Genomic DNA, 20,802 nt, shown 5'->3' on the forward strand with positions numbered 1-20,802 from the left:
TGTGTATTGGCCCTCCAACATCACTTCCAGCAGAATCTGGTCTCCCATCCAGGGACCAACCAAGAGCAACCCTGTTTAGCTTCAGAGGCAAGCCAGCAGTGGGATGCAGGGTGGTAGGCTGCTGGCTATATAGGGAATAGGGTGCCATTTGGGACGCAGACTCTGTGTCTGTAGAAACAGAACAAAGCACAAAAAAACACCCTCCAAATGTTGTTTTTTCAACTTTCTAGAATGTCATAGATACAGTATTAAGTATTCAGGAGCATATGGGTCCTATGTATAGACCTTGGCATGATTAAATGGAGTAAGAAGAATACTAATGATCCTGAAAAGATAACGCTTCACTGAATGAATGTTTGACTCAAGCTAAACTCATGCTTACAAATGGATTTACCAAACAATGAATCCACCTACACACCCTCTCTTCATCTTTATTGTGGTTTACATGGTGCTAACTCCAATCCTGTCACACACACCACCACCAGAATTAGTTTATGACAAAAAATCAAGTAAAGCAGGGTAGATTACAGAGCTGAGGCGTGGGGTATGGACAAGGATAGCAATTACTGTAATGGATGACTCAGGTGATAGGTGAAAAATCTGTTTATGTGCCATTCAGCAAGGCACTTAACCCTAATTGTATAAAACAGTCTGCTAAATGACTAAAAAGTACATTCCTACAAGCTACAACAAGCACACTGGGCTCTCATTCTGCGTCAGTCAATGTTGCCCTCTATAGGGAAACATCAGACATTGGACTACAAGTGCAATCCACCTCAATGAGTACTGGCTAAAACACATTTCTAATATTGAATATCTGTAGCTTTATTCCTCTGTAGTTCAGATATAGTATTGAACAATTTCGTCATAAAAACATTTATGTTAAAAACCTTTTGGCAATAAATTGTGTGCTTGTGTTGCACAGTAAAATAATGTTGTTTCCTGACGGATGGATTTATTGGTAACACACACAGGAAGTTCCTATTCTACAACAACAAACCGATGTGTTAATTTCTGATGTGAAACAAACTAAAGTGTATGAAAATGGACGAGGAATAGACGGTAGGTTATACAGTATAACTTTTAGATTCGCCAGAAAATATATATTATCTTGTTGTGTCTAACCTAGCCATTACAGCCCAACTGTCCGCATGTTTTTTAAGCCTCTCTGCCACAGGTGTGATTGAACGTTTTAATAATTGCATGCAAAACAACGCTTTTCAAACGCAGATTTTTCACTGGGCTCTTAACCATTTATTAGCAGCGAATATGAAACTAACCCATAAGCCGACAGATGGCGATTTTGAGTCATTTCATTTTACCATCCAAATATATGGACCGGTTTGTACATAAAACATTCAATTCAGACTGCAAAGGCGAAAAATATGCATACATTCTTTATGAAACAACATTTTCCACCACCATGAATGTTTTTTGTACGAACCGGACCACGGGGAATATGTGTGTATAGCCGACTACATGGATTCCCTTTGGACGGTAAAATGAGACGACTCTCTCCATCTGCCGGTCTTTGGGCACAAACGAAACTTAAGAATTCAATGGCAGATTTGACCATATGTCGCATAGGGACTGAATATTTTTTATAATGAGGGATACCTGCAGACAATCGGATCTCTGAAATGAATGTCCCTCCCAAATGTAACATATTTGTACCCGACCCACTCCCATACCAAAATAATAATTAAAACAAAGTGGATTGCACAAAACATATCTACCGTTTACACTCACTCCTAGGACCAATAAACGTTTTAGAAACTGTTCTTTGCCATGTAATGCTTACAAAATGAATTAGCCAGAAGGTTAGCACTGCCTGAATCAATCATCTTATTTTTGCCAGTCCTTGAAATAATTGCCTTTTTATAAATGCATGTCATGCAATTCTAGGTCATTTTACATGACTGGAGACAAGCAGAATCTTTTACAATACCACAAAGCATGACAACGAATGAGCACATGCTGCAGCACCGGAGATTTATTTTTCAGGCTATTGTTAAAAAAGAAGACAGACAACTTTAGCACTGTTCCAAACATAGACTATCAAATGTAAAAGTTGAGCACAACAGAACCAGTTACAACTTAAGTATCATCAATGAATTAGAGAAATAGCCATTCATTGTTTAACACAGCAGCCACATATCATCAGGTACAGTGCATTCTGAAATTCAGACACCTTGACTTTTTCCACATTTTGTTACATTACAGCCTTATTCTAAAATGTATTTGAAAAATTAATAATAATTCTCAATCTACACAACACCACATAATGTCAGAGAAGAACAGGTTTTTAGAAATTTGGATACCTTATTATTTACATAAGTATTCAGACCCTTTGCTATAAGACTCAAAATTGAGCTCAGGTGCATCCTGTTTCCATTGGTCATCCTTGAGCTGTTTCTACAACTTGATTGGAGTCAACCTGTAGTAAATTCAATTGATTGGACATGATTTGTAAAGGCACACACCTGTCTATATAAGGTCCCACAGTGGACAGTGCATGTCAGAGCAAAAACCGAGCCACGAGGTCGAAGGAATTGTCCATAGAGCTCAGGATTGTGTCGAGGCACAGATCTGGGGAATGGTACAAAAAATGTCTGCGACATTGAAAGTCCTCAAGAACACAGTAGCCTCCATCATTCTTAAATGGAAGAAGTTCAGAACCAACAACACTCTTCCTAGAGCTGGCCGCCCGGCCAAACTGAGCAATTGGGGTAGAAGGACCATGGTCAGGGAGGTGACCAAGAACCCGATGGTCACTCTGACAGAGCTCTGGAGTTTCTCTGTGGAGATGGGAGAACCTTCCAGAAGGACAACCATCTCTGCAGCACACCGCCAAATCAAGCCTTTATGGTAGAGTGGCCAGACAGAAGCCACTCCTCAGTAAAATGCACATGACAGCCCGCTGAAAAATGAAAAACAAGATTCTCTGGTCAGATGAAACCAAGATTGAACTCTTTGGCCTGAATGCCAAGCATCACGTCTGGAGGAAACTTGGCACGATCCCCACGGTGAAGCAAGGTGGTGGCAGCATCATGCTTTGGGGATGTTTTTCAGATGCAGGGACTGGGAGGATTGAGGGAAAGATGAGCGGAGCAGAGTACAGCGAGATCCTTGATGAGACCCTGCTCCAGAGCGCTCAGGACCTCAGATTGGGCGACGGTTTCTCTTCCAACTTGACAACAACCCAAGGCACACAGCCAAGACAATGCAGGAGTGGCTTCGGGACAATTCTCTTAATGTCCTTGAGTGGGCCAGCCAGAGCCTGGACTTGAACCCGATCTAACATCTCTGGAGAGACCTGAAAATAGCTGTGCAACGACGCTCCCCATTCCACCTGAATGAGCTTGAGCGCGGATCTGCAAGGAAGAAACTCCCCAAATACAGGCGTGCCAAGCTTGTAGTGTCATACCCAAGAATACTCATGGCTCTAATCACTGCCAAAGGTGCTTCAACAAAGTACTGAGTACAGGGGTCTGAATACTTATGTAAATGTCATATCTGTTTTTGTTTAGTTTTTTTACTTTGCAAACATATCTAAACCTGTTTTTGCTTTGGCATTATGGGGTATTGTGTGTAGATTGAGGGGAGGGGGGGACGATGATGATTTAATACATTTTAGAATAAGGCTGCAAAATTTTTTTGGGGGAAAAGTCAAGGGGTCTGAATACTTTCCAAATGCACTGTATACACTTGTAATGCACTGTTTGGCCCTGTCCGGGGGGTATCATCTGACGTGGCCACAGTGTCTACGATCCCTCCTGTCTCAGCCTCCAGTATTTATGCTGCAGTAGTTTGTATCAGGGGGGTTAGGGTCAGTCTGTTATATCTAGAGTATTTCTCCTGTCTTATCCGTTGTCCTGTGTGAATTTAAGTATGTTATTTTTCTTTCTTTCTCTCAGAGGACCTGAGACATAGGACCATGCCTTAGGACTACCTGACCTGATGACTCCTTGCTGTCCCCAGTCCACCTGGTCGTGCTGCTGCTCCAGTTTCAACTGTTCTGCCTGTGGCTATGGAACCCTGACCTGTTCACTGGATGGGCTACCTGTCCCAGACCTGCTGTTTTCAACTCTCTAGAGACACCAAGAGCGGTAGAGATACTCTGAATGATCGGCTATGAAAAGCCAACTGACATTTACTCCTGAGGTGCTGACCGGCACCCTCTACAACCACTGTGATTATTATTATTTGACCCTACTGGTCATTTATGAACATTTGAACATCTTGGCCATGTTCTGTTATAATCTCCACTCAGCACAGCCAGAAGAGGACTGGCCACCCCTCAGCCTGGTTCCTCTCTAGGTTTCTTCCTAGGTTCTGGCCTTTTTAGGGAGTTTTTCTTAGCCACTGTGCTTCTACACCTGCATTGCTTGCTGTTTGGGGTTTTAGGCTGGGTTTCTGTACAGCACTTTGTGACATCAGCTGACGTAAGAAGGGCTTTATAAATTAATTTGATTGATTGAAACTCTTTTCTTTTGGGGGAACTATCATTTTCAAATGTGTTCTATTTTAGTCCATGTTACAAAATAGATGTGTTGACTGATTAGGGTATGGGAATATAAGAGCATCTGCTAGGCTAAATTAAACTAGGCATGCACAGCGCACCACATGATCCTCAAACCAAAGACTGGCCAAACTCGTGCTTCTAAAAGTGAAGGTGTTTTTTGGTTCATTCTGATCAGAATGAGTTGTTCCCCACACAAGGGCTTTCTTACAGACAGAAATACCTCCCCCCCCCCCCCCCCCCCCCCCCCCCCTCATCAGATTTGGAGGTCCTGGGCTACATTTTTTTGTAGGTATGGGATCTTTTATTTCAACTCAAGAAAAATGGGACCAGTGTTTTATTTTTGTTCAGTGTAGCATAAAACATTGCGTATGTCATTATAGATCGCTTTATATAATCAGGTCCATTTTAATTTATTTTGAAATCTTAAATTATCAAGATGTAGGCCTATGCTTTTAGTCATTTTCTTCAACTAAAGCCACAGCACCCTCACATAACTCCTCAATTCAAGACCTGTTTTGACCTTAACACAGCAAGCTCTTCACTTACACAGATATTTAAGGAGTGCATGGTCACTGAAGTGATTGGCTGACAATCTATGGATGGTAGACTATAAATTAATCTGTCAAACAGGTAGGCCTACCTGTTATTTCTTGAATATGAATAGGTTCTTAAACAAAGCACTCTTGTTAGTATTCTAAAGTCAAATTAAAATGAAGACTTTAAATGAATTAGGTCTTCTTATATTTACCTACTACCCATGCGCTGTCCATCTCGGCGGCTGCAAAGTAATGTATGTAAATTACTCATGGCTTTTTGAGGTCAATAACTCTGATAAATAGCTTCATTATGAGCAACTAAACCAATGTTTATATTAAAATTAATTATAACGAGGTCATCCTCTTCACGCTCTCCCTCTCAAACGGAACAGGACATCAGTAGGTCTAGTCCACGTGAACAGATATTGCATTTTTTTTTATATATATATTGACTGGCCTCCTGAAGTGCCACCGTACACAGCACAGTCATTGGTTAGGCAGCCGCAGCACAAAGGGGTTTACTTCAGCAAGAGCATTGCAGGACGGGCCTCTTGATTGGGAGCGCCTATCCATTGCAGTGTGTAATGCAGTGTAGCCTAGTTTTATATTCGCCATCTCAGCAGCGCAAAAACTTGGGATGGAAGTTCATTATTTTAGGAACATAGCTTTGCCCTGTGCTCTTCGTGTAGCCTATAGTATAGACCAGCCTTTCTCAAACTATTTTGTGCCAGGGAGACCCCAGAGGGTTTTTTATATTTGTATTTTGTTGCAGCAAGAGAGAAGCTGGTCTCACATAAGTAGGTAGAATGAAAGGGGATTCACTTCAACTCTGCCATATCGCGTTTGCTGCTGAACAGTGAGAATGTGAACAGGCGCATCTCATTAAAACTAGAGCGCAGGCCTTGGTCACAGGACAGCTCCAATAGTTTATCATCAATAACTGATGACAAGCTGTGAGTCTCTTCAGTGCTGGTGAACGGATTACGTATCCACTGCTTTCCCAGGCGTGGATCAGATTGCGAGGGGAAGTAATCTTCGAATTTGAGCAGAGTTTTGCTCAGATGTGACCCCAACAATTTATGTATGTGATCCATGTCTACATAACCCACGTCAGTCAGAGTTTAGAATAGAGGGGACATATCGAAAAATGCCTCAATCCACTCGGTCTCTCCAGACACCCAGTTTTTTCTTGAAATCGGCAATTCTATCGTTTGCTTGGAAAATGTCACTTTAGCGTCCCTGCATGGCTAGGTTGAGCAGCAGTCTTGTATATAGGCCTGCAGTTCCCGATACAACGGTCCCATAGTAATCCATGTCCGTATGTACTCGTTCAGGACACGCAGTTGTATTCTGAGGCAAGTCTTTGCCAGGTAATTTTCATATGTGGCAAATATATACAAGAAGCGGAATATGAAATGTCAGTCTTCTTGTGAACTACAATTCTGACGTTGTGTTTTAACGTTTATAAACATCCAAAAATCGTCAGTGATGAGTGACTATGACTGCCAGTAAAACAGACGGGGATGGAACTGGGCCAGTGGAGCAAGCTCTGTCTCAGGTATAGTAAACCAAACGCACACACACTGAACAGCCAATCCCAGCACACTAGTCATTATCTCTGAGTGTGCATTGCATCTGTGTGGTGCGTTTATGCATGTTTTCATGTGCTCACGTGAGTGTTTTCCTGTGTGTGTGTGTGTGTGTGTTCCACAGGACACATCAGTGATCTCAGTGTGTTCTGGCTCTGTGGATGCTGTTTCCTACCTGACCCCGCACCAGAGGAGGAGCAGGGGCTGATGAGCATGCCCAAGACCATGGTAATGTGCCATGTTATATAATGTAAAAAAAAGACTACGGTCGGGATTCAATTCATAGCACAGCGTACTGGACAGCTGACAGTGTGGCTTCCAAAATTACTAATTATATACAGACAGCAACCATCAGATTCTGTTCCAACACCCCCCTAAACCAACTCATGGGATGGCAGTCCGAATGGCAGTCCCAATGGCATGCAAAAGTGGGGCAGGGCCGGGGAAAAGACTGCTAAATATGTTAGGATGGTATTGTGCTAATCTCTCTGCCTGTCACGTGCGTCCGCAATACACCAGTGCAGCAATGTATCGATTAATCAGCAGCCAATGGGATCGCACTGCGCTTTTTCTCCTTTTAAACCTTCAATGCAATTTGTTCTATGCTGTATTTTACATTCTGCTAAAAAAGTGCAAGCTGGCTTTTCTCCTATAATATTTGTTCAGAAAATTCTCAAAATAATTGAGTTACAGTATATTTGATTTTGGAATTGCTAGGTGGGATTATTTATTTTGCTATCACGAATTGGATGAATGAGGATGGAAAAAACATGTATTTACATATATGTCTGGAAGGGCTTACGCTAATGCAATGGAAGGTGCATGCTTTTAACTGTTTATATAATGTAGTTGCTTCGTTGGTTTCATCAGTTTGTTAAATACAGTTGAAGTCGGAAGTTTACATACACTTAGGTTGGAGTCATTAAAACTCGTTTTTCAATCACTCCACACATTTCAAACTATAGTTTTGTCAGGTCGGTTAGGACATCTACTTTATGCATGACACAAGTCATTTTTACAACTATTGTTTACATACAGATGAATTCATTTATAATTCACTGTATCACAATCCCAGTGTGTCAGAAGTTTACATACTGACTGTGCTTTTAAACAGCTTGGAAAATTTCAGATATGATGTGGCTTTAGAAGCTTCTGATAGGCTAATTTAGATCATTTGAGTCAATTGGAGGTGTACCTGTGGATGTATTTCAAGGCCTACCTTCAAACTCAGTGCCTCTTTGCTTGACATCATGGGAAAATCAAAAGAAATCAGCCAAGACCTCAGAAAAAAAATTGTAGACCTTCACAAGTCTGGGTCATCTTTGGGAGCATTTCCAAACGCCTGAAGGTACCACGTTTATCTGTACAAACAATAGTACGCAAGTATAAACACCATGGGACGACGCAGCCGTCATACCGCTCAGGAAGGAGATGCGTTCTGTCTCCTAAAGATGAACGAACTTTGCTGTGCAAAAAGTGCAAATCAATCCCAGAACAACAGCAAAAGACCTTGTGAAAATGCTGGAGGAAATCGGTACAAAAGTATCTATATCCACAGTAAAACGAGTCCTACATTGACAAAACCTGAAAGGCCGCTCAGCAAGGAAGAAGCAACTGCTCCAAAACCGTGATTTTGCAACTGTACATGGGGACAAAGATTGTACTTTTTGGAGAAATGTCCTATGGTCTGATGAAACAAAAATAGAACTGTTTGGCCATGATGACCATCATTATGTTTGGATGAAAAAGGGAGAGGCTTGCAAGTCGAAGAACACCATCCCACCCGTGAAGCACGGGGGTGGCAGCATCATGTTGTGGGGGTGCTTTGCTGCAGGAGGGACTGGTGCACATCACAAAATAGATGGCATCATGAGAAAGGGGAATTATGTGGATATATTAAAGTAACATCTCAAGACATCAGTTAAAGCTTGGTTGCAAACGGGTCTTCTAAATGGACAATGACCCCAAGCATACTTCCAAAGTTGTGGCAAAATGGCTTAAGGACAACAAAGTCAAGGTATTGGAGTGGCCATCACAAAGCGCTGACCTCAATCCCATTGAACATTTTTGGGCGGAACTGAAAAAGCGTGTGCGAGCAAGGAGGATACAAACCTGACTCAGTTACACCAGCTCTGTCAGGAGGAATGGGCCAAAATTCACCCAACTTATTGTGGGAAGCTTGTGGAAGGCTACCAGAAACGTTTGACCTAAGTTAAACAATTTAAAGGCAATGCAACTAAATACTAATTGAGTGTATTTTCACTAGGATTAAATGTCAGGAATTGTGAAAAACTGAGTTGAAATATATTTGGCTAAGGTGTATGTAACCTTCTGACTTCAACTGTATGTATTTCACACATTAGCGACAGGTTGTCTTATCATTGTTAGCCTAGATTATTGTAATTTGTACTCATTGTACATTGTGTAATTAACGTAATTAAGAGTGAACATTGTGGTGCAGTCTTATCTGTGGAACGGAGGAATGTTGCTGTTGGTCTACAATCCTTTGGTCTCTGACTACCGGGACATCACTTGCAATGTTCCATTTTATATTTGGTTGAGTAGGTTACATGGCTGGGCTGAAATACGTGTGGTTACAGAGGTGCTAGAGTTTCCACTTGCTATTTTCTGTGGTAATACAATCATCTGAGAGAATTCCAACCTCCTGAGAAGGGCCCATAATGACAGACTTAAACAAAGTCTATGAGTTCCTAGCAGTAGCCCGTTATGTGAATAGTTAGTAAATGGCCTCTTATTTGGGGAAGTCTTCTCTGTGGGACATTGCAAGGATCAAGTGTCCTAAATTCTGTCTGGTCCTCCTCCCTGTCTGTGTGCCAGATGGGAACAATTTTAACCTGAGGGGGTGGTACAGGATCATGCAGTCTTCCCTGACCACAGACAGAGACAGCAGGACAACATAGCCAGGTGAGTCACCTCAAATTTTTAACTGGTTCTTTCAATGTTCTCTCTCAAAAGTTGGCTGTGCAGAGCCTGTGGTCTAGTGGTAACGCATAACATATAATCACATATACTTCTCCCCACAGGAAACTAGGGTTCAATTCCTGTCTACCCTTTCTACTGTCTTTCCCTTCATCCATCTTCTCTATTTCACAACTTTCTGTATAAAGTGGAATAAAGTACATGTTCAAATAGCCTTTAAAAAACAAATTAGCCCCCAGAAACCTCACTAGCCTTTGAAGAAAGACAAGTTGATTGTCCTCAAAAGGAGATGTATGTGCCACTCACATCAGTCTGTTCAGACCCAAAATAAAAAGAGCTGCCTCATGTCCACTATTTACGGTGTATGGCAAATGGGCTGTACAGAGCTGGTACAAACAACATGCTAATGTTTGTTATCTACACTTACTGGCCTATACAGTTCCTTCATAAAGTATTCACACCCCTTGACTTCTTCCACGTTTTGTTGTGTTACAGCCTGCATTTCAAATGGATTAAATTTAGATGTTTTTGTCACTGGCCTATACACAGTACTTGGTAACACTTTACTTGACACCTGGTGTCAGAACACATTATGATGCGGTCATAACCATGTCATAGTGTCATAACAGCTGACATAACTTATCATGACCTGATATAATCGGGTCATAACACTGTCATGACCAATATTTACACCTGTTGTGATGTAAATTTGTATATATATAGTATATGTGAACACCCCTTCAAATTAGTGGATTTGGCTATTTCAGCCACATCGTTGCTGAAGGGTGTATCAAATTGAGCACACCGCCATGCAATCTCCATAGACAAACATTGGCAGTAGAATGGCCTTACTGAAGAGCTCAGTGACTTTCAATGTGGCACCGTCAAATTTCTGTCCTGCTAGAGCAGTCCCGGACAACTGTAAGAGCTGTCCCGGTCAACTGTAAGAGCTGTCCTGGTCAACTGTAAGAGTTGTTATAGTGAAGGGGAAACATCTAGGAGCAACAACGGCTCAGCCTCGAAGTAGTAGGCCACATAAGCTCACAGAACAGGACTGACGAGTGCTGAAGCGCATCTGTTCTCGGTTGCAACACTCACTACAGAGTTCCAAACTGTCTCTGGCACAATAGCTGTTCATTGGCAGCTTCATAAAATGGGTTTCCATGGCCGAGCAGCCACACACAAGCCTAAGATCACCATGTGCAATGCCAAGCGTCGGCTAGAGTGGTGTAAAACTCACTGGACTCTGGAGCAGTGGAAATGCGTTCTCTCGAGTGATGAATCATGCTTCACCATCTGGCAGTCCGACAGACAAATCTGGGTTTGGCGGATGCCAGGAGAACACTACCTGCCCAAATGCATAGTGCCAACTGTAAAGTTTGGTGGAGGAGGAATAATGGTCTGGGGCTGTTTTACATGGTTTGGGCTAGGCCCCTTAGTTCCAGTGAAGGCTAATCTTAGTGCTACAACATACAATGACATTCTAGATGATTCTGTGGTTCCAACTTTGTGGCAACAGTTTGGGGAAAGCCCTTTTCTGTTTCAGAATGACAATGTGCACGGGGGTGCACAAAGCGAGGTTCATACAGAAATTATTTGTCGAGATTGGTAGGGAAGAACTTGACTGCCCTGCCCTCAACCCCATCGAACACCTTTGGGATGATTTGGAACGCCGACTGCAAGCCAGGTCGGGCACTAATCGCCCAACATCAGTGCCCGACCTCACTAATGCAGTTGTGGCTGAATAGAAGCAAGTCCCCAAAGCAATGTTCCAACATCTAGTGGAAAGCCTTCCCCAGAAGAGTGGAGGCTGTTATAGCAGCAAACAGGGGACCAACGCCATATTAATGGCCATGATTTTGGAATTAAATGTTTGATGAGCAGGTGTCCACATACTTTTAGTCATGTAGTGTATATTGCATTTATTTTATGGCTGGTTATGACACCGACAACAGGTCTAAATGTGTCATGGGTGTTATAACCATATTATAACGTGTTATGATGTGTGTCAAGTAAAGTGTTACCCCATACCCCATAATGTCAAAGTGAAAATAGAAGAACTGAGGATGTATCAATAACATTGTAGTTACTCCACAATACTAACCTAATTGACAGAGTGAAAAGAAGGAAGCATGTACAGAATGCAAATACTGCAACAACAAAAATGTGGGCCAAATCCAATCCAACACATTACAGTACCACTCTCCAGATTTTCAACGACAGTGGTGGCTGCATCATGTTATGGATGTGCTTGTAATCGCTAAGGACTGGGGAGTTTTTCAGAATAAAAAATAAACCGAATGGAGCTATACACAGGCGCAACCTGGTTCAGGCACTGTTATCAGTGTCCTTCTGCTTTTGCTAATCTCGCTCATCTCCACCCCATTTTCCCTCACCCCCTGTTACCCTCTCCCACTAACCACACTGTTTTCCCTCACCCTCCCTCTCCCTTTTCACCATCAACCCTCACCCTCATGCTAACCAGACTCTTTTCCCTCACCCTCCCTCTCCCCATCTTCCCTCACCTTCTCCCACTAACCATACTTTTCCCTCACGCTCCTTCTCACCATCATCCCTCACCCTCACACCACACTCTATTCCCCCCCCCCCCCCCCCCCCCCCCCCCCCCCCCCCATCCTCACCTTCCCCAGGTGTTGCGGAGCAGCTACAGATGAGTTTCCAGTAGCTGTTTGGTTCCCCTGCGGCCCCTCCATCCTCCGGGCCCAGCCTGCACCACCAAACCGTGGAGAGCAACCCTCCAGCCCTCCAACCTAAAATACTGGCACCCAGCCCTGAGGGCCTGCAAGCCCAGGTAAGGCCCAGTGCCCGGTTGCATGAGACGCCATAAGTAGACTCAGTGATGAACAAAGTAGACCTCCCTTACCCTGAATCACTTCGCATAAACCAAAACAGAGGTGATGGTGTCATCCTAACTGATGTTGTATACAACAGCGATAGCCTTCAGACAGACACGGTGCCCAGTTCCCAGACTGCTGAGAGCTTATGGTGGTTGTATGTGCTGGGTGAAGGAGAGGGGTCATGCAGGCCTGTGTGTTCTCTCTTCTCTGATGGGGGATGTTTTCACTGTCAGCACTGATCAAATCTACCAAGCTACCCTCTCCCCTCCGCTTTATTTTCCACCTTACTCATTCTATTTCTTGGAGTTGTGGAGAGTGACTCCCTTCTAACCTGTCGTCTCACAGGGACTCTTTCAGTTTCACTTTTATAGGGCCCATCTTCACCATCTCGATTTAAATCTAGTTTCAGCTAAATAAATAGTCCCCCCCCCACATATAGGTCGTAGGAATGATGACACTTTAGAAAAAAGTGAATTGTTGCCGTCATGTAGAGATTTATAAATATAGTGGGGCAAAAAAGTATTTAGTCAGCGACCAATTGTGCAAGTTCTCCCACTTAAAAAGATGAGAGGCCTGTAATTTTCATCATAGGTACACTTCAACTATGACAGACAAAATGAGGAGATGTGTGTTTAGGATCATTGTCATGCTGAAAGACCGAGCCACGTTTCATCTTCAATGCTGGGGCGGCAGGGTAGCCTAGTGGTTAGAGCGTTGGTCTTGTAACCGGAAGGTTGCAAGTTCAAACCCCCGAGCTGACAAGGTACAAATCTGTCGTCCTGCCCCTGAACAGGCAGTTAACCCACTGTTCCTAGGCCGTCATTGAAAATAAGAATTTGTTCTTAACTGACTTGCCCGGTTAAATAAAGGTAATAAAATAATTTTAAAAATGCCCTTGCTGATAGAAGGCGGTTTTCACTCAAAATTTCACAATACATGGCCCCATTCATTCTTTCCTTTACACGGATCAGTCGTCCTGGTCCCTTTGCAGAAAAACAGCCCCAAAGCATGATGTTTCCACCCCCATGCTTCACAGTAGGTATGGTGTTCTTTGGATGCAACTCAGTATTCTTTGTCCTCCAAACACAATGAGTTGAGTTTTTACCAAAAAGTTATATTTTGGTTTCATCTGACCATATGACATTCTCCCAATCTTCTTCTGGATCATCCAAATGCTCTCTAGCAAACTTCAGACGGGCCTGAACATGTACTGGCTTAAGCAGGGGGACACGTCTGGCACTGCAGGATTTGAGTCCCTGGCGGCGTAGTGTGTTACTGATGGTAGGCTTTGTTACTTTGGTCCCAGCTCTCTGCAGGTTATTCACTAGGTCCCCCCGTGTGGTTCTGGGATTTTTGCTCACCGTTCTTGTGATCATTTTGACCCCACGGGGTGAGATCTTGCGTGGAGCCCCAGATCGAGGGAGATTATCAGTGGTCTTGTATGTCTTCCATTTCCTAATAATTGCTCCCACAGTTGATTTCTTCAAACCAAGCTGCTTACCTATTGCAGATTCAGTCTTCCCAGCCTGGTGCAGGTCTACAATTTTGTTTCTGGTGTCCTTTGACAGCTCTTTGGTCTTGGCCATAGTGGAGTTTGGAGTGTGACTGTTTGAGGTTGTGGACAGGTGTCTTCTATACTGATAACAAGTTCAGGTGCCATTAATATAGGTAACGAGTGGAGAGGAGCCTCTTAAAGAAGAAGTTACAGGTCTGTGAGAGCCAGAAATCTTGCTTGTTTGTAGGTGACCAAATACTTATTTTCCACCATAATTTGAAAATAAATTCATTAAAAATCCTACAATGTGATTTTCTGGATTTTTTTCCCCTCATTTTGTCTGTCATAGTTGAAGTGTACCTATGATGAAAATTACAGGCCTCTGTCATCTTTTTAAGTGGGAGAACTTGCACAATTGGTGGCTGACGAAATACTTTTTTGCCCCACTGTACATGTATAAACAAAACAGCCAAGACACGTGCTCTGTTTAAATATGGTCTGGATGAGAGGACCAGGATGTCTGTCATATGCTGTTTACACACTGGTTATTTGTCATATGCACAAGGAAAGGAGCAAACAGGGAAGTGAGACAAACCATTTGCAAAGAGGCACTCTGCTTTTAGGAGTCCACTGTTCAATCTCCTTTGCTTCATGAAAGTTATATACAACTCTTTCAGATTGGTCTGTAGGCTCAACTCACCGGTATTGTGCTCCACTTATAGCACAGGGCTAGAGTAGTGTACTTTTGACATTTTACTCATTTACCAGACTCTCTTATCCAGAGTGGCTTACAGTAGTGAGTGCATACATTTTGTACTTGTCTCCCGTGGGAATCGAACCCACAACCCTGGCGTTGTAAGCGCCATGCTGTTACCAACTGAGCAACACAGGAAGGCTACATTGAGTAAAGTCATACCGTATTAAAAACTAAATCACGACAGCTGTGAAGGAAACAGGAAGTTTCGGTACAATTTTATAAATACTGAAACATACAGTTAATTTGTTTGTTCGACATGGTGGGATCTTTTTGCGTCTGTAAAATTATTTATGTGAGCTGACAGTGGAAAGTAAACTTGAAGTCACAATGATATGGTGTGTGTGTGGTCCTCCCACTACGACTCCGGAAACCATGCAGTTTATTACAGAGCTTTCAGAAAGTATTCACACCCCTTGACTTTTTCCACATTAAAATGGATTAAATTGAGATTGTGTCACTGGCCTACACACAATACCCCATAATGTCAAAGTAGAATTACGCTTTTTGAAATGTTCACAAATTAATTAAAAATTAAAAGCTGAAATGTCTTGAGTCAAATAGTATTCAACCCCTTTGCTATGGCAAGCCTAGATAAGTTCATGAGTAAAAAGGAAAAACAGCCAACAAGTGCTCAGCATATGTGGGACCTCCTTCAAAACTTTTAAAGCATTCCAGGTGAAGCTGGTTGAGAGAATGCCAAGAGTGTGCAAAGCTGTCAACAAGGCAAAGGGTGGATACTTTGAAGGATCTAAAATAAATATTGATTTATTTAACACTTTTTGGGGTTTCTACATGATTCCATATGTTATTTCATAGTTTTGATATCTTCACTTTTTATGTAGAAAATAGTAAAAATAAAGAAAAACCCTTGAATGAGTATGTGTGTCAACTTTTGACTGATACTGTAAATTTATCTGCAAAACGCTCAAGGATTTCACCATGACACCAATGGTGACTTCAAGAGTTAGTGTAATGGCTGTGATAGGAGAAAACTACAATGATGTTGATCCATCCTCAGTTAACTCCACAATAATAACCTAATTGACGGAGTGAAAAGAAGGAAGCCTGTACAGAATACACATATTCCAAAACATGCATCCTGTTTGCAACAAGGCACTAAAGTAATACTGCAAATCAATTCACTTTTTGTCCTGAATACAAAATGTTATGTTTGGGCCAAATCCAATAGAACACATTACTGAGTACCACTCTTCATATTTTCAAGCATAGTGGTTCCTGCATCATGTTATGGGTATGCTTATAATGCTTAAGGACTAGGGAGTTTTTCAGAATAAAAAATAAACGGAATGGAGCTAAGCACTGGCAAAATCCTGAGGAAAACCTGGTTCAGTCTGCTTTCCACCAGACACTGGGAGATGAATTTACCTTCAGCAGGACAAAAACCTCAAACAAGGCCAAATTTAGACTGAAGTTGCTAACCAAGAAGACGGTGAATGTGGTCGAGTTAGTTTTGACTTAAATCTACTTGAAAATCTAGGTCAAGACCTGAAAATTGCTGTTCAGCAATGATCAACAACCAATTTGACAGAGCTTGAAGATTTTCTAAAAGAATAATGGCAAATGTTGCACAATCCAGATGTGTTAAACTCTGAGAGACTTACCCAGAACGACGCACAGCTTTAATCGCTGCCAAAGGTGCTTCTACAAAGTATTGACTCTGGTGTGAATACTAATGTAAATGAGATCTGTATTTCACTTTCAAAAAATGTGCTAACATTTCTAAAAACGTTTTCACTTTGTCCTTATGGAGTATTGTGTGTAGATTGGTGAGAATTATTATTATTTTAAATCCATTTTGAATTCAGCCTGTAACATCGATGTGGAATAAATCATGGGGTATGAATACTTTCTGAAGGAACTGTAGGCTACAGATTAAATAAGTTGATGAACTTCACACGGGGGTGAAAGTGCACAGTGATGGAGCTTGATGCTCCTTTCCAATAAATATCCAGGGTCTTATTCTGGTGACACAATGATCGATGCTTGAACACTTAAGCGAAGTAAATTTTGTTTAGTACATCGTCAAACACGGATTATTATCCACAGCAAGTCTGTTTGGTGGAAACACACCACTGGTGCGAAAATGTGCATATTTTCTTATAATTCTTATTTTCTTATCTAGCCAACTTCATTGAGTTTTTCTGCGATGTTTTGTTTCCCCCTCAGGTTCTGTAAGAACCACTATGCGGAGATGGAGGCCACTCTTCTCAGGATGTACGAATGGCTACTGGACCGGTTCTCCTTCTTCCTGGGGGTGAAACCTGACTGTGTGTATGAAGAAGTACTGAAGGTGGAGAGGCATTTCCTCAGGAGTAGCAAGCCCTGGGCTAGAGCTTTAACTACGCCCACAAAGACACAGCCCAGAAAACAGCCCAACGGCAAACAAACCAGAAAAACAACTTTGTTCTCTAGGCAGCTAAAGAGAGTGACTTCATCGGGACCAACTACTGTGGATTGTTACTGTGCCATAATGCCATGCTGACGGATTACTTTAGTTTTTGTCTCGATGTAACATGATTGAGTGTTTGCCTTTTTTGTACAAATTGCCTGTTATTACAATGTTATACGTGAACCTTTGTCCCAGCTATGAATCGAGGTTCATAGAAATCAGACATTTATGCACATATGGCTTTGCAACTCTGTTAATTAAGGAATACCTGACATTTTAAGCTAAGACTACAGGCTGTCAATTTGCGTGTTACTTTAGTTTTGAGTGTGAAGGACAGGTAATGGGTGTTACCTGCCATTAGTGGTTTTGGACTGCTTTGTCCCAATTCTCAGACACTTCTATGAAACTTTGTAGAAGCACCTATGGCAGCGATTACAGCTTTGAGTCGTATTGGGTATGTCTGTATCAGCATTGCACATCTGCATTTGGGGATTTTCTCTCATTCTTCCTTGCAGATTTTCTCATGCTCTGTTAAGTTAGATGGGGAGCGGCAGTGAACAGCAATCTTCAAGTCACTCCAGATCATCACCAAATTTCACAGTGGGTGCGAGACCTGGAGAGGCCTACAAGCCACAGTGCCAGGTCAATCAAGGTGTGGATGGAGGACCACCAGATCAAGACCCTGTCATGGCCAGCCCAATCTCCAGACCTGAACACCATTGAAAACCTCTGGAATGTGATCAAGAGGAAGATGGATGGTCACAAGCCATCAAACAAAACCAAGCTACTTACATTTTTGCTCCAGGAGTGGCATACAATTGGAAAATCTGAACATCGCTCCCCATGATGGCTGTCTTTCGGAACGTATTCCCACCTATAAATACCTTGGAGTTTGGTTAGATGATCATCTCTTTTAAAACTCATAACTGAGATGGCAAAGAAGCTGTGTCATCAGAGCACAGAACGTAAATTGTACAGGCCACTTATGTCAGTGCTTGATTATGGTGATGTTTTATATATGCATGGATCAGCATCAGTACTGAAGACATTGGATGCAGCGTTGCGCTTTGTTACTTTTGCACACATCATTGCCTTTTATACACTTTGGCTGGCTGGGACTCCCTGACTTTTAGAAGGACCAGACACTGGTTGATATTTGTCTATAAAGCTGTCTTACAGAAACTTCCTAATTATCTTAACTCAACAATCCAGTGGTCAAACAGAATTTATCAGACTCGGTCACAGGACATGCTAGTGCTAGAGATGCCCCAGATTCACTCTGAGTTAGACAAAACGGCATTTCAATATCATGCTCCACACTCATGGAATGAATTGCAGAGATAACTCCAGTTAGATGTTTTGGTGCCTGTAAGACAGTTTAAATGCACATTACATTAACCTTTTAGTATAAACTGTGATTTCTTTATGTAATGTGTTTTTCTTATAGAAGTGTATTTATTTAAATATTTTTCATCTCCGTCTTGTTACGGCTGTTAAAGGAAGAGGACCAAAGCGCAGCGTGGTTGGCGTACATTTTCCTTTATTGAATACAAATGACGCCGAACAAAACAATAAACACTAAAAAACAGCTAAAGGCTATGTGCCCTAAACAAAGTCAACTTCCCACAAAGACAGGTGGGAAAAGGGCTACCTAAGTATGGTTCTCAATCAGAGACAACGATGGACAGCTGCCTCTGATTGAGAACCACACCCGACCAAACACAAAGAAATAGAAACATAGAAATAAAGAAACTAGAATGCCCACCCTAGTCACACCCTGGAATAACCAAAATAGAGAATAAAAGCCTCTCTATGGCCAGGGCGTGACACTTGTACTTTTTATATGTTTTCATTTTGTTTGGTTTTAAATTCGTATTAATTGCTGTGTTTGTATTGTTGTATCACAGGGCACAACTGTAACAGAGACTGTCTCAGCTTGTTTCTCCTGTTTTAATAAAGATTAATAAAATAAAGTCACCCAACATCAATGTGAAAAACTGATGGAGAGCATGCCAAGACACATGAAATCAGGGTTATTCTACCAAATATTGATTTCTGAACTCTTCCTAAGTTAAAACATTAGTATTGTGTTGTTAAAAATGAATATGAACTTTATTTCTTTGCATTATTCGAGGTCTGACAACACTGCATCTGTCATTTTCTGCAAATAAAATGCTATAAATGACAACGATTTTGGGGAAAATGTTGTCAGTAGTTTATAGAATAAAACAAAAATTTTAATTTTACCCAAACACATACCTATAAATAGTAAAACCAGAGAAACTGATAATTTTGCAGTGGTCTCTTCATTTTTTTCCAGAGCTGTACGTGGGAACTCCTTCAAGACTGTTAGAAAAGCATTCCTCATGAAGCTGGTTGAGAGAATGCCAAGAGTGCAAATCTGTCATCAGGGGTTGTGCCGTGGCGGAGATCTTTGTGGGCTGGTAAGTTGGTGGTTGAAGATATTCCTCTAGTGGTGTGGGGGCTGTGCTTTGGCAAAGTGGTTGGGGTTATATCCTTCCTGTTTGACCCTGTCCGGGGGTATCATCGGATGGGGCCACAGTGTCTCCTGACCCCTCCTGTCTCAGCCTCCAGTATTTATGCTGCAGTAGTTTATGTGTCGGGGGTCTAAGGTCAGTTTGTTATATCTGGAGTACTTCTCCTGTCTTATCCGGTGTCCTGTGTGAATTTAAGTATGCTCTCTCTAATTCTCTCTCTCGGAGGACCATGCCTCAGGACTACTTGGCATGAGGACTCCTTGCTGTCCCCAGTCCACCTGGCCGTGCTGCTGCTCCAGTTTCAACTGTTCAGCACCTGAGGTGCTGACTTGCTGCACCCTCGACAACTACTGTGATCATTATTATTATTTGACCATGCTGGTCATTTATGAACATTTGAACATCTTGGCCATGTTCTGTTATAATCTCCACCCAGAACAGCCAGAAGAGTACTGGCCACCCCTCATAGCCTGGTTCCTCTCTAGGTTTCTTCCTAGGTTTTGGCCTTTCTAGGGAGTTTTTCCTTGCCACTGTGCTTCTACACCTGCATTGCTTGCTGTTTGGGGTTTTAGGCTGGGTTTCTGTACAGCACTTTGAGATATCAGCTGATGTACGAAGGGCTATATAAATACATTGGATTTGATTTGTGTCAACCAGGGCAAATCCATAGTGCCTTTGCGTGGTAGGCTAAGGCACATATCAAACCTCTCATCAGGTTTTGCTTGACTGATACCCAGCCTAATGTTAGTTATCTTATCTCTGAAATATGCTGCAAACTCATCACATTTAGATGTGGAGGAAAGTTCACAGGTTTGCGTGGGTATGATTTATTAGGCCATCAATGGTCGAGAAGAGCACTCTCAAATTATTTTGATTATTAGTGATCAAGTTATTTCTAATTGCCTTGTTAAATATGCCAAGTTGCTCTCTCAGAATATCATAATGGACCTGCAACTTTGACTTTCTCCACTTCTGCTCTGCCTTTCTGCAATCTTTATTGAATTTACTAGTTTCCTCACTCATCCAAGGGCCTCTCCATTTGGATGTGGCCCTTTTCAACTTTACTGGAGCTATGGCATCAATGGTTGCCCTTAATTTGCCATTCAATTGATCAAATAAATCATCACAAGGAAGGCAGAATAGGTGATGGAGTATTGTTCATACACTCAATAAAACCTGTCTGATCAGGATGAA

The 20,802-nt window shown here is 42.1% G+C and overlaps 1 long non-coding RNA gene across 2 annotated transcripts; it reads left to right on the plus strand.

Annotated features, from left to right (window-relative positions):
- Positions 1-944: 944 nt before the first annotated feature.
- Positions 945-19,087, plus strand: LOC109900604 (uncharacterized). 2 transcript variants are annotated; one of them, XR_004211875.1, is made up of 6 exons: positions 945-1,062; positions 3,918-6,619; positions 6,775-6,878; positions 9,489-9,575; positions 12,076-12,402; positions 16,888-19,087. It is a non-coding gene; the product is annotated as an uncharacterized LOC109900604 (long non-coding RNA). The 2 variants fall into 2 exon arrangements; XR_002256621.2 differs by having other exon boundaries at positions 951-1,062; positions 12,242-12,402.
- Positions 19,088-20,802: the final 1,715 nt, after the last annotated feature.

This window comes from Oncorhynchus kisutch, linkage group LG12, assembly GCF_002021735.2.
Source record: "Oncorhynchus kisutch isolate 150728-3 linkage group LG12, Okis_V2, whole genome shotgun sequence".
NCBI lineage: Eukaryota > Metazoa > Chordata > Actinopteri > Salmoniformes > Salmonidae > Oncorhynchus > Oncorhynchus kisutch.